We start from the raw sequence: 13972 nt of genomic DNA, 5'->3' as shown, positions 1-13972 counted from the left end.
CGTTTGGTTACTGGATCTGTCCGGTGGGAGATGGTAGCACGGGATATCTTCAACCGGTTTGGATGGCGGTCATGTAAAAGGATAGGCGATTAGTTTACCTATCTATCTATCTTATGCCAGCCGGTTGTGGCTTTTGGGCCTTTTTTGTTTTTCTAGCTCTTTGTGAGCCAGCCTACTTTTTTGCAGCAGATTGCAAGACTTTGTTGAACTACTTTATTTATTTATAATTGTGGCCGTATGCATCGCTCTGATGCAGAGGCCGGGGAGTCCCCCCTTTTCGAAAAAAAAACCATTTGAAAATGTCACTCCCACCTTTTTAGACGCTCAAATGGTGCAGTGCATGTGTGCCACCTGTCGCAACATGTGAGTTTTCTTTTTTTGTCACAGATCCGTTTATTCAGAATGTTTTATCTCTTAAATCATGCATTTAAATTCTGAACCGTTTCAGCGTTGGCTTCTCGCGTAGGGATCTTCGAAACTAAAATCTCATGTTAAACGGATTTTGGTGAACTTTTTTTTAATGAAAAAGTCCGAAAAAACTGAAAACAAAAAATATACAAAAATGAAAACCACGAAAATACCAACAACCAAAAAACCTTGAGCCAAAAGATTTTTTTTCACTTTTTCCTCTATAAAAAGCACAACCATGCTTCTCACGAAAAAAAAATATATGCCTCTCGTGAGAACGCAGATGTTCTTCCCTTTTGAAGAAGCACAACTCGCGGAAGCAAATCTATGCTTCTTGCAAAATCACATATTCTTTTTCCCGTTCCCGTAGAAACAAATATGTGCCTCCACAAGAAACAAATTGTTCTAATTTGCTTCTTGTGGAAACACATTTTTTTCTTTTCGAGCTCGTTGAAGCAAATTTTTGTATGCAAAAGAAAAAATCAGGCAAAAACCAATTTGTACTTCTCATGAAACCAAAACCGGGCAAAAAGCAAAACGTCAAAAAAGCAAAAAAATCTAAAACCTGAAAAGGCGTAAAAATAATTAAAAAAGAAATCCAGCAAGAGAGCCCAAAACACGACGTGTAACGGGGTCGGACGCATCACTTGGCGTGCTATCAGCGCATAAAAAGTAACAACGGGAGGTCCCACAAGGGTAACCTTAAAAACAATTTGAGGGGTAACCTCTAGATTTTTTTTTTGACAATCGGGTAACCTCCAGTTAGTTCCTCTCTCTTTGACGTGTGTCGCGTCATGTCATCAGGGCTTCGCATGCGGCGGCCATGGATGGGCTGGCCCATTTCTGTTTTTCTATTTTTTTATCTTTCACGCTTCTTTTATACTTTTAGTTTTTAATTCAAATTTATTTTTTTGTCTTTTCTCTTTTTCCATAAATATATATAGTATAAAAAATTGTGCAAATCTTCAAAACATGTTCATCTTTCAAAACAAATCGTAATTTCAATTTTTGTTTGCGTTATAAAAAAAATCAGAATTTTGAAAATTGTTTGATCTTTCATAAATGTTCCAAATTTTTGAAAAACATCCAATTTTTAGAATTATGTTTGAATGATTCAAAAAATGTTATTTTTTGAGAAATTTGTTCATATATTCAAAAAATGTTCACGTTTTGGAAATTGTTCACAAATTTGGAAAGATGTTTAGTTTTCAAATTATGTTAAAATTTTCAAATGTTGTTTCTGTTTTAGAAATTTGTTCACACATTAAAAAAAACGTACTTTCTGATTTTGTTCAGAGTTTCAAAAAATGTTCCTGATTTTCCAAAATTGCTCAAAGATTCCAAATTATTTATTTTTTGATTTTTTTGAACTTTGAGAAAATGTTCCCATTTTTTTTAAAATGTTCAAAGGTTCTAAAATGTTCATGTTTTTCGAAAACATATTTGATATGATTGGAAAAATATTTTTGTTTTCAAAACCTATACATGTTTTTCTTAAATATTTTTTAAACGGTTTGCATTTCAATAAATAACAAGTTGCAATTTTCAAGTCCCAAAAAGGTCTCAAATCAGTCGCTCGTGCTATTACTTAGCGATCCGTGCTGTCTGTTAGCCATGAAACCTCATCAAATCAGGTGACTAACGACATGTATTTAGAAGCAGGAGGTCTCGTGTTCAATCCCATGCGCGCTCACCTGTTCTTTGGATTTTTCACAATGCGATGGGAACTCCCTTAAGGAACGTATTCGTTTGATCTAAATCCCCTCCCAAATCGAACGTTTCAGGCTTTTTGCTAGCCTCCTAGCCCAACAGAATTCCCTTTTGCACAAAATAAAATAAAATTGCAAAACTGTCCATAACTATTTAATATGTAGAAACAAAAAGAATCACAAATGACCAATGTAGTAACTATTGCCATCAAGTGTGCAAAAATTTATTACCATGTTATATGCAAAAAAATTGTCGATGTCTAGTGCACTATAAGAAAAAATGTATAGTAAATTGTCATGGCCAATGTAGAGAGATAAACTCGTAGAAATTAGCCATGATGTAGAGCAAAAGAAGGAGGTAATTTTTCCATGATAGTGGGGGTATGTTTGAATATAAGTTTTCCTGATCTAAAATGACATACATGAAAGTAAACAATTGCCATGAATGTGAAACTAAACATTCCATATATTAAAACATAAAAAGAAAACCATAAATCATAGGAAAGATATGAAGATGTACAAAAATTCAAACGAAATTTGACATGGTGAACCAAAGGAATTAACCATGGCCGATTTAACAAATGTGTACCCCAAAAAAGAAATTTGCCATGGTCTGCTCAACAAAAATTGTCATGCTCTAAAAGAATAGTTGCCATGGTCTAACAAATAAAATTGGCATGCTAATTTTTTGCCATGGTTTTAGTTAATTTTAATTGGTCAAAATATAAATATTACCATGGTAAAAACATCTAGGTCCCAACAAATTGCAATGATCCATAGAAGAAAATTTTCCATGCTCCATGAACTAAATTTGACATGATCTATAAAATGAATTTGCCATGATGCATGCAAATCAATTTCCCATGATACTTAAAAAGCATCAACTAAATTGCCAAGGTGTAAATATAAAAATAGCCATGGTAAAGACTAAATTTGCCATGGTCTCAGGAAAGTAATTTTGCCATGCATCTATTTGTTCCTTAAAAAAATGTAAAAATACCGTGGCAAAAGTACCTCTATAACATCAGGGCAACTATGCATATATGAATTTGCCATGCTATTTGAAGAAATATTTGCCATGGGATGTTAAACAAATTTCCCATGGTCTACAAAGTAGGGTCATGGCAATGTCACAACCTAATATCATGGCAAATGTTGTTTTGCATGGCTAAGTTTGATAAAAAACACATGGTATTTGCAAAGAGTTAACTTGCCATGCTAGTAAGTTGAAACTGCTAAGGTCTTATTAATAAAAATGTCATGGTCTAAATAGATAAAAATGGCGTATTACCTACAATGAAACTACCATGGTCTAATTTGATGGAAATATGCCCTAGAGGCAATAATAAACTGGTTATTATTATATTTCCTTAATCATGATAAAGGTTTATTATTCATGCTAGAATTGTATTGACTGGAAACTTAAATACATGTGTGGATACATAAACAAATACCGTGTCCCTAGTGAGGCTATACTAGACTAGCTCGTTGATCAAAGATGGTTAAGGTTTCCTAACCATAGACATGATTAGAAGAATGATGTGATGGACAAGACCCATCCGTTAGCTTAGCATAATGATCATTCAATTTTATTGCTATTGCTTTCTTCATGTCAAATACATATTCCTTCGACTATGAGATTATGCAACTCCCGGATACTGGAGGAATGCCTTGTGTGCTATCAAACATCACAACGTAACTGGATGATCATAAAGATGCTCTACAGGTATCTCCGAAGGTGTTTTTTGAGTTGGCATAGATCGAGATTAGGATTTTGTCACTCTGAGTATCGAAGAGGTATCTTTGGGCCCTCTCAGTAATACACATCATAAGCATGCAAGCAAACGACTAAGGAGTTAATCATGAGATGATGTATTACTGAACGAGTAAAGAGACTTGCCGGTAACGATATTGAACTAGGTATGAAGATACCGATGATAGAATCCCAGGCAAGTAACATACCGATGGACAAAGGAAATTACGTATATTGTCATAACGGTTCAACCGATAAAGATCTTCGTAGAATATGTATAAGCCAATACGAGAATCCAGGTTCCGCTATTGGTTACTAACCGGAGAGGTATCTTGGTCATGTCTACATAGTTCTCAAACCCGTAGGGTCCGCACGCTTAATGTTCGTTGACGATACAATGTTAGATGTTTTGCTGACCGAATGTTGTTCGAAGACCCGGATGACATCACAGACATGAAGAGGAGTCTCGAAATGGTTGAGAGGTAAAGATTGATATATAGGACAATGGTATTTGGACACCAGAAGTGTTTCAGGACGTACCGAGAAGGAATCGGGTCACCGGAAGGGGTTCCGGTTACCCCCGACAAGTTATGGGCCTTATGGGCCAAAGGAGGGGACAGACCAGCCCACAAAGGGGCTGGTGCGCCCCTTCCCTTGTTTGGAGAGTCCTATGGAAGGAAAAGGGGGAGGACTAGCCTCTCCTACCTTTCCCTCTCATGGGAGAAAGGAAGGGGGGCACCCTCCCCTGCCTTTCCCCGCACTTCAAATAAGGAAAGGGGGGCGGCTTGGGAGGGACCCCAAATAGGATTCCTCCTACTTGGGCGCCTCCTTTGGCTGCTCCTCCCTCCCTCCCACCTATATATATGTGGGGAGAGGCGCCACACAAGGACACAACATTGTCTTAGCCGTGTGCGGCGCCCCCGTCCACCGTTTAGTCCCTAGGTCATACTTTCGTAGTACTTAGGCGAAGCCCTGCGGAGATCACATCACCATCACCATGCCGTCTTGCTAGACCAGGAAGGCGAGGGATGTCACTGAGCTGAACGTGTGCAGAACGTGGAGGTGTCGTGCGTTCGGTACTAGATCGGTTGGAGCACAAACAAATTTTGACTACACCAACCGCGTTGTGAAACGCTTTCGCTTACGGTCTATGAGGGTACGTAGACACACACTCCCCTTCTTGTTGCTATGCATCTCCTTGGACATATCATTGCGTGTGCGTAGAATTTTTCTTGTTTTCCATGCAACTATTCCCAATAGTGGCATCATCAGCCAGGTCTATCAAGGTTGGAAAAAGCGATAGGCATAAGCGGGGCGGTTGGCCTTTGCCTAGTGCCTAGGCGGTGCCTAAGCGCCCTAGGCGCGGCCTAGGCGGTAATATAGTTTTTACTTGAAGTGTTTTTGTGACTTTTATATGGGTGTTGATATTAATTTAGGGCATATGGATAAGGTAATTACTGGGTACTCCCACTAGAATATAACCTTCTTGGCATATTTGTGCAGTATGTGGCATGATTTCTTGCTTGGTAGGCAATTCCTTGCTTTCCCTGCCTAGACCTCCATTTATGCCGTAGGCGAGGCGTTTGGCCATTGCCTAGCACCTAGGCGTGCCTAAGCGCCTCCTAGGCACTGCCTTTTCCAACAGAGGGTCTATGCATAGATGATATGCACAAGTAGAACACAAAGAGTTGTGGGCGGTGATAGTCATACCGCTTACCACCAACGTCTTATTTTGATTCGGCGGTATTGTGGGATGAAGCGGCCCAGACCAACCTTACATGTCCACGCACATGAGACCGCTTCCACCGACTGACACGTAACTAGTTTTGCATAAAGGTGGCTGGCGGGTTTCTGTTTCTCCTACTTTAGTTGAATCGAATTTGACTGCGGCCGGTCCTTGAAGAAGGTTAAAACAGCAAACTTGATGAATCACCGTTGTGGTTTTATGAAGGTAAGAACGGTTTTTGCTAGAAGCCCATAGCAGCCACGTAAAACTTGCAACAACAAAGTAGAGGACGTCTAACTTGTTTTTGCAGGGCATGTTGTGATGTGATATAGTCAAGATATTGTTGGGGAACGCAGTATTTCAATTTTTTTCCTATGATCACGCAAGATCTGTCTAGGAGATGCATAGCAACGAGAGGGGAGAGTGTGTCTACATACCCTCGTAGACCAAAAGCGGAAGCGTTTAAGTAACGCGGTTGATGTAGTCGAACATCTTCGCGATCCGACCGATCAAGTACCGAACGCACGACACCTCCGCGATCTGCACACGTTCATCTCGGTGACGTCCCTCGAACTCTAGATCTGGCTGAGGTCGAGGGAGGGTTTCTCCAGCACAACGGCGTGGTGACAGTGATGATGAAGTTACCGACACAGGGCTTCACCTAAGCACTATGACAATATGACCGAGGTGTGTTTTTGTGGAGGGGGCACCACACACGGCTAAAGCAATTGTCAACTTGTATGTTCTAGGATGCCCCCTACCCCCATGTATAAAGGAGCAAGGGGGAGGCCGGCCGGCCCTATAGGGCGCGCCCAAGGGGGGCAATCCTACTCCTAGTAGGAGTTGGACCCCCCCTTTCCTAGTCCTACTAGGAGAATAAGGAAGGAGAGGGGAAGGAGAAGGAAGGAGGGGGCGCCGCCCCTCCCCCTAGTCCAATTCGGACTAGGCCCATGGGGGGCGCGTGGCCAGCCCTTGGCTACTCCCTCTCTCTCCCTTAAGGCCCAATAAGGCCCATAACTTCCCCGGTGGTTCCAATAACCCTTCCAGCACTCCGATAAATACCCGATACACCACAGAACCATTCCGGTGTCCGAATATAGTCATCCAATATATCAATCTTTATGTCTCGACCATTCCGAGACTCTTCGTCATGTCCGCGATCTTATCCGGGACTCCGAAATACCTTCGGTACATCAAAACACATAAACTCACAATACCGATAGTCATCGAACGTTAAGCGTGCGGACCCTACGGGTTCGAGAACTATGTAGACATGATCGAGACTCATCTCTGGTCAATAACCATTAGCGGAACCTGGATGCTCATATTGGTTCCTACATATTCTATGAAGATCTTTGTCGGCCAAACCGCATACCAACATACGTCGTTCCCTTTGTCATCGGTATGTTACTTGCCCGAGATTCGATCGTCGGTATCATCATACCTAGTTCAATATCGTCATCGGCAAGTCTCTTTACTCGTTCCGTAATGCATCATCCCATGACTAACTCATTAGTCACATTGTTTGCGAGGCTTATAGTGATGTGCATTACCGAGAGGGCCCAGAGATACCTCTCCGATACACAGAGTGACAAATCCTAATCTCGATCTATGCCAACTCAACAAACACCATCAGAGACACCTATAGAGCATCTTTATAATCACCCAGTTACGTTGTGACGTTTGATAGCACACAAGGTGTTCCTCCGGTATTTGGGAGTTGCATACTCTCATAGTTAGAGGAACATGTATAAGTCACAAAGAAAGCAATAGCAATAAAACTAAACGATCATTATGCTAAGCTAACAGATGGGTCTTGTCCATCACATCATTCTCTAATAATGTGATCCCGTTCATCAAATGACAACACATGTCTATGGTCAGGAAACATAACCATCTTTGATAAACAGGCTAGTCAAGTAGAGGCATACTAGGGACACTCTGTTTGTCTATGTATTCACACATGTACTAAGTTTCCGGTTAATACAATTCTAGCATGAATAATAAACATTTACCATGATATAAGGAAATATAAATAATAACTTTATTATTGCCTCTAGGGCATATTTCCTTCAGATATGACGTGATATATGTTGATGTATGAGATGATCATGTTTTCTAATATCGACAACCGGCAGGAGCCTTAGGGTTGTCTCTTTATTGTATGAAGTGCAAGCGCCATGTAATTACTTTACTTTATCACTATGCATTAGCGATAGTTGTAGAAGCAATAGTTGGCGTGACGACCTCGACGCAATGATGCTACGATGGAGATCAAGGTGTCAAGCCAGTGACGATGGAGATAATGATGTTGCTTTGGAGATGGAGATCAAAAGCACAAGATGATGATGGACATATCATGTCACATATTTTGATTTCATGTGATGTTTATCTTTTATGCATCTTATTTTGCTTAGAACGACTGTAGCATTATAAGATGATCCTTTCACTAAATTTCAACATAAAAGTGTTCTCCCTGAGTATGCACAGTTGCTACAGTTCGTCGTTTCCAGACACCACGTGATGATCGGGTGTGATAGACTCTACGTTCACATACAACAGGTGTAAGAAAGTTTGACACATGCAGAATATATACTTGGGTTAAACTTAACAAGCCTAGCATGTACAGATATGGCCTCGGAACACTGGAGACCGAAAGGTCAAACGTGAATCATATAGTAGATATGGTCAACGTAGATATGTTCACCATTGATGGCTACCCCATCTCACGTGATGGTCGGACATGGGTTAGTTGATTTGGATCACGTATCACTTAGATGACTTGAGGGATGTCTATTTAAGTGAGAGTTCTTTAGTAATTTGTGAAAGGATCGATATGGTTGACTAGAGGGGGGGGTGAATAGGAAACTACCAATTTTTACTTTTCTTTACCAAATTAAACTTTGCATCAAAGTAGGTTGTCTAGATGTGCAACTAGGTGAGCAACCTATATGATGAAATAACAACAAGCATACAAGCAAGCAAGGGAAGAAACACTAAAGAGCTTGCACAAGTAAAGGTAAGAGATAACCAAGAGTGGATCCGGTGAAGACGAGGATGTGTTACCGAAGTTCCTTCCTTTTGAGGGGAAGTACGTCTCCGTTGGAGCGGTGTGGAGGCACAATGCTCCCCAAGAAGCCACTAGGGCCACCGTATTCTCCTCACGCCCTCACACAATGCGAGATGCCGTGATTCCACTATTGGTGCCCTTGAAGGCGGCGACCGAACCTTTACAAACAAGGTTGGGGCAATCTCCACAACTTAATCGGAGGCTCCCAACAAGACCATGAAGCTTCACCACAATGGACTATGGCTCCGTGGTGACCTCAACCGTCTAGGGTGCTCAAACACCCAAGAGTAACAAGATCCGCTAGGGATGAGTGGGGGAATCGAAAATTTCTTGGTGGAAGTGTAGATCGGGGCCTTCTCAACCACTCCCGAGCAAATCAACAAGTTTGATTGGATAGAGAGATAGATCGGGTGAAAATGGAGCTTGGAGCATTTAATGGAGCTTGAGCAATAAATGGAGCTTGGGGGGAAGAGGTGAGTGAGAGAGAAGAAGGGGACTCCCTTTTATAGTGGGGGCAACAATCCCGTTGCCCCCACTAACCAGCCCCGCACAGGGCGGTACTACCGCTGAGAGTGGGCGGTACTACCGCCAGGACACGTACTGCCGCGCTGAGGAGACTAGTAGGGAAAGGACCCAAATGCGGTACTACCGCGGAGGTAGGGGCGGTACTACCGCTCCTAGAACGGTACTACCGCCTCTACAACCGTAACTAGTGCCGCAAAACCCGACACGAGAAAAAGACCTCTCGAATCGAGGCGGTAGGAGCCAGACTGCCCAGCGGTACTACGGCAGTGGGGTCACGGGCGGTACTACCGCTGTGGAGCGGTACTGCCACTTGTGACCCTTCGGCCGTACTACCGCAGGCAGTGCGGTACTACCGCTGGGGCACGCGCGCGAGAGAGAGAATCTCTCAAAGATGCTGAGGACAAGGCGGAGGTGCCAAGCCCCCAGCGGTACTACTGCTGTGGAGCCACGGGCGGTACTACCGCTGTGGAGCGGTACTGCCGCCTGGCTCCTCAGCAGTACTACCGCTGGGTTGCGCGGTACTACCGCTTGGACCCAGACAGGACAAGGAAGAGAGGAGAGATCTCTTCAATGGAAAGGAGATGCTCGGAGGGTGAGAAGCTGATGTGTACGTGATGATTCCACCCATGCAATACCCCAGCGGACCCCCTCTTGATAGTACGGTGCCCTCTACGCAACTAGTCCACCGAGAAAGAAACGAAAGAGCTACACCGTCTTGAAATACACTCTGAGGGGAAGAAAGCGTCTCGTGCCAGGGGAGAATCTGTGAATTATTCAAAGCACAAGATTAGTCCGCAAACATGTTGTCATCAATCACCAAAACTACCTTGAGAGAGATATGCCGTAACAATCTCCCCCTTTTTGGTGGATTGATGACAACTAGGGATTTGCGCAAAGAAAAGAAATAAAACGAAGAAAACTAAGAACTACAAAATATAGACGGGCTCCCCCAGAATGTGTGCACCAAGATATGGCACGACACACACATTCGGATCAACACTCCCCCTATATTTTATAGTCCAACAATACTAAGCACAAGATATATGAGAGAAGAGAATAAACAGGACAAGCATGCATCTCATAATAAACTACAGTACTTTGAAAAGACATAAGTAATAAGGTAGCGATAGGGAGCATATGTCTCACACCATATGACTAGAACTTAGGTCTCACACCAAACCAAACCAAATAAAGACACCGAGGGAACACACAAGAAACCACAAGACGACTCAACGACTCAAAGCACGGCAATAACACAAATCCCTACACTCTCTCCCCCTTTGGTAGCGAGACACCAAAAAGGGCAAAGAGTGACGCTACGACTCCAGGTGACGGGAAGAAGACGATCTTGAACATCACATATCTACATCTTCATCGTGGGTCGAAAAACTGCTCGGCATCGGAGTCGGTCCAATGGCAATTCTGATGAATCCAGTCCTCCTCTTCAGTGATCTGACCCTCAGACCCACTGGCAACTGTTGCTCCCATCTGACGCATGAGCTCCTTGTGGCGCGTCCTGGCATGCTTCTTCGCCACATGAGTCATGTACTGACCATGAGACTCCATGCAGAAAAGCTTCTTCATCTTGCGCTTAAGCTTCTGTGCCCACGACGGTTCTGTACTAGAGGGGCCAAAGTCCTCCTCATGATCATCAGTAGCAGCCCCACCCTCGGTCCCCATGGCAGCAGCAGCAGCAGACGGACCCCCTGCGGCAGCAGTAGCAGATGGACCCCCTGTGTGAGGCGCTGTCCAATTGTCCTTCTTCCTCAGACGCTTGATCTCATGAGAAACCAAGTCTCCAGTTTCTAGCAACACTCTGGGATAAGTCTGTGCCCAGGCCCTCTCAATGAGCCTCATGATGAATGTACCATATATAGGGCACTTGCGCTCAGACACGGCAGAGAGAAGTTCAGACCACATGACATGAGAAATATCCAGGCTCTCTCTAGTTCTTGCTTCCTTCTCATGCTGACAGAAAAGGAGCATGTCCACAAGGTAAGAGTGGACCATATCCAGATTCCCGATCCGAGGGAAGAGAGTCTCACGGAAGATGCGATGAAGAATGTCCAGATACGGAGACAGCTTATAGGTCTTCTTCTCAGTTACTGGGTGAACTTTCACAGTGCAGTAGGGCCAAAGGGCTTGCTTGTGGGTGGACGTAGCGTTGCGGTGAGGGCGAAAACCGACAGGAGTCTCAAGCCCGTGATCCACCACATCAAGTAACTCCATGAAAGCCTTCCACTTGACCGAAAACAGCTTGCCATTGGTCATCCATGTCAGAGTCCTCTCGACATCCGTCCCAAGATGGACGGTGGCATATAATTGAGCCACTAAATCTGCATCGAAATCCTTGTTGAATTGCATGATCCTGAGAATGTTCAACTGAGTGCACATCTGAAGGGCTTCGCCAAAGTACTCTGGGTCCTTCTCCATAGCATCAGTGTCAATGGAGCGAACATCAACAAAAAGATTCTTCTTGGCCTTGATCACATCAAAGTAGATGGCAAACTGAAAACGGTTCCAGAACGGGCGGTTGACCAAAGTGGGTTCTTGGTCCACCGCATAGGGGTTGCGGCGACGCTTCTCCCAAAACTCCTTGTTGGTCATCTCAGTCACAGTCTTCCCATTTGGCTTGTTGGAGGATCGCTTCGATTGCTGAGGAGGTGGAGGAACACTTGCAGATGCACTTGCTGGAGGCGGTTGGGTGCTCGAGGAACCACCGGCTGGCTCTGAGGTGCAGTAGCGTTTTGATGTAGCACGCCCGGGGTTGATACGGCGACCTTGCTGCTCGGAATGGTCATCACCTGGAGCCAAACACAAGAACACGCAAAACAACCAGAAAGAACGAGCATAATCCAACAAACTCAACAAAAAAGATCAAGGTAAGGCAGGAAAATGATGGAATTTGGCATGCAGCGGTAGTACTGTGACATGCCCGCGGTAGTACCGCCCCAAGCGGTAGTACCGCCCCAAAGGGAGCGGTAGTACCGCTCCAAAGAGAGCGGCAGTACTGCTCGAGGTGGAGAAACAACAGTTTCCTACAGCACGAGGCGGTGAAACAGCGGTTTCCTACTACCGTGGTCAGATCTGGCACTACCGGCCTACCAAATTCAAAAATAATCCTACCAAACTCTAATCGAGATAGTCTAGTTGCCTTCTCCAACCAACTCAAGCCTAGATTTAGCCAAAAATCTAGAGATGCAACCACCATTGCCCCTAAGAAACAAGATCTGAAAACGAGACAAAACGAAAGAAGGAACGGGGGCAATACCGGCATCCATGGCAAGAGAACGAGGTGGGGATCGACTCCACCAAAGGAAATGGAGAGGGACGCCCCGGAGATGGAGATCCGCCGGAGCCCTCCCGCGGCGAGTGGAGGCTGTAGAGAGGAAGAGAAAAGAGGGGGCGAAGTGAATGGGTATGGGGGAGAAGAAACCTCCCCCTGCCCCGACTTAACCCCCTGGTCCCGTCCCTCAGCGGTAGTACCGTGCCGGGGGGCGGTGGTACCGCTAACGAGCGGTAGTACTGCGCACCACCAGCGGTAGTACCGCCCAGCACACCATGGCAACTAAACAAACAAGGCTTTTGCTCGACGGAAAGACAAAAAAACGGCAAGATAAAGAGCACACCAGCAAACGACCCAGACACACCTCTTTAAAAGAGGGCGGTGGCCGAGGCCACCTATGTTTGAGTCAAAAGGTATGGCGCCGCGAAGATTTTAACCTTGGGCCCATGACCAAAACTCGTCTTTGAAGCACAAGTACCATCAACAATGGCTAAAGTGAAAGACTTGATCAATTTATGCATAATGGGGGGAGGGAGAGTTCATTGAGAGAACAACACTCCCCCTATGTCCATGCCTACACCTAAACTAGACAACAAAATGAGTGTGGTGGGGTGTGCAAGGGTTCAAGCCACATTGCTCAAATCAATGATATTTAGCTCATGCCTTAACTCGTGAAATCTTGCTTCACCCAAGGGCTTCGTGAAAATATCTACAAGGTTGTCATGAGTGTTGACATAGTTGAGCTCGATCTCTCCTCGCCTAATGTGATCCCGGATGAAGTGATACCGAATCTCAATATGCTTCGTCTTGAAGTGTTGCACCGGGTTGAGGGAGATCTTGATGGCACTTTCATTGTCACACCAAAGAGGCACTTTGTCACAAGTAACACCGTAATCCTTTAAAGTTTGCCTCATCCATAGGAGTTGTGCACAACAACTACCGGTGGCAACATACTCCGCCTCAGTGGACGAGAGAGAGACACAACTTTGCTTTTTGGAAGACCAACTTACCAAAGAGCAACCAAGGAATTGGCACCCTCCGGAAGTGGACTTCCTATCCACTTTGTCTCCCGCCCAATCGGAATCCGAGTACCCTACAAGCTTGAAGGTTGATCCTCTTGGGTACCATAAGCCAAAGTTTGGGGTATGAGCCAAATATCGAAAGATTCGTTTGACCGCCACATAGTGACTTTCCTTAGGTGCGGCTTGAAACCGTGCACAAATTCCCACACTCAACATGATGTCCAGTCTAGATGCACAAAGGTAAAGCAAGGATCCAATCATGGAGCGATATACCTTTTGATCCACCACTTTACCATTGGGATCTAAGTCAAGTTGGCACTTGGTGGGCATTGGAGTGGAGGCCGGCTTGACGTCACTTAGCTTGAATCTCTTGAGCATGTCTTGAGTGTATTTGGATTGATTGATGAAGGTTCCTTCTCTTCTTTGCTTCACTGCGAACCCTAGAAAGAACTTCAACTCTCCCATGGAGGACA

Source organism: Triticum urartu, chromosome 5 (genome assembly GCF_003073215.2).
Source record: "Triticum urartu cultivar G1812 chromosome 5, Tu2.1, whole genome shotgun sequence".
In the NCBI taxonomy this organism is placed as follows: domain Eukaryota; kingdom Viridiplantae; phylum Streptophyta; class Magnoliopsida; order Poales; family Poaceae; genus Triticum; species Triticum urartu.
This window is presented reverse-complemented; position numbering follows the sequence as displayed.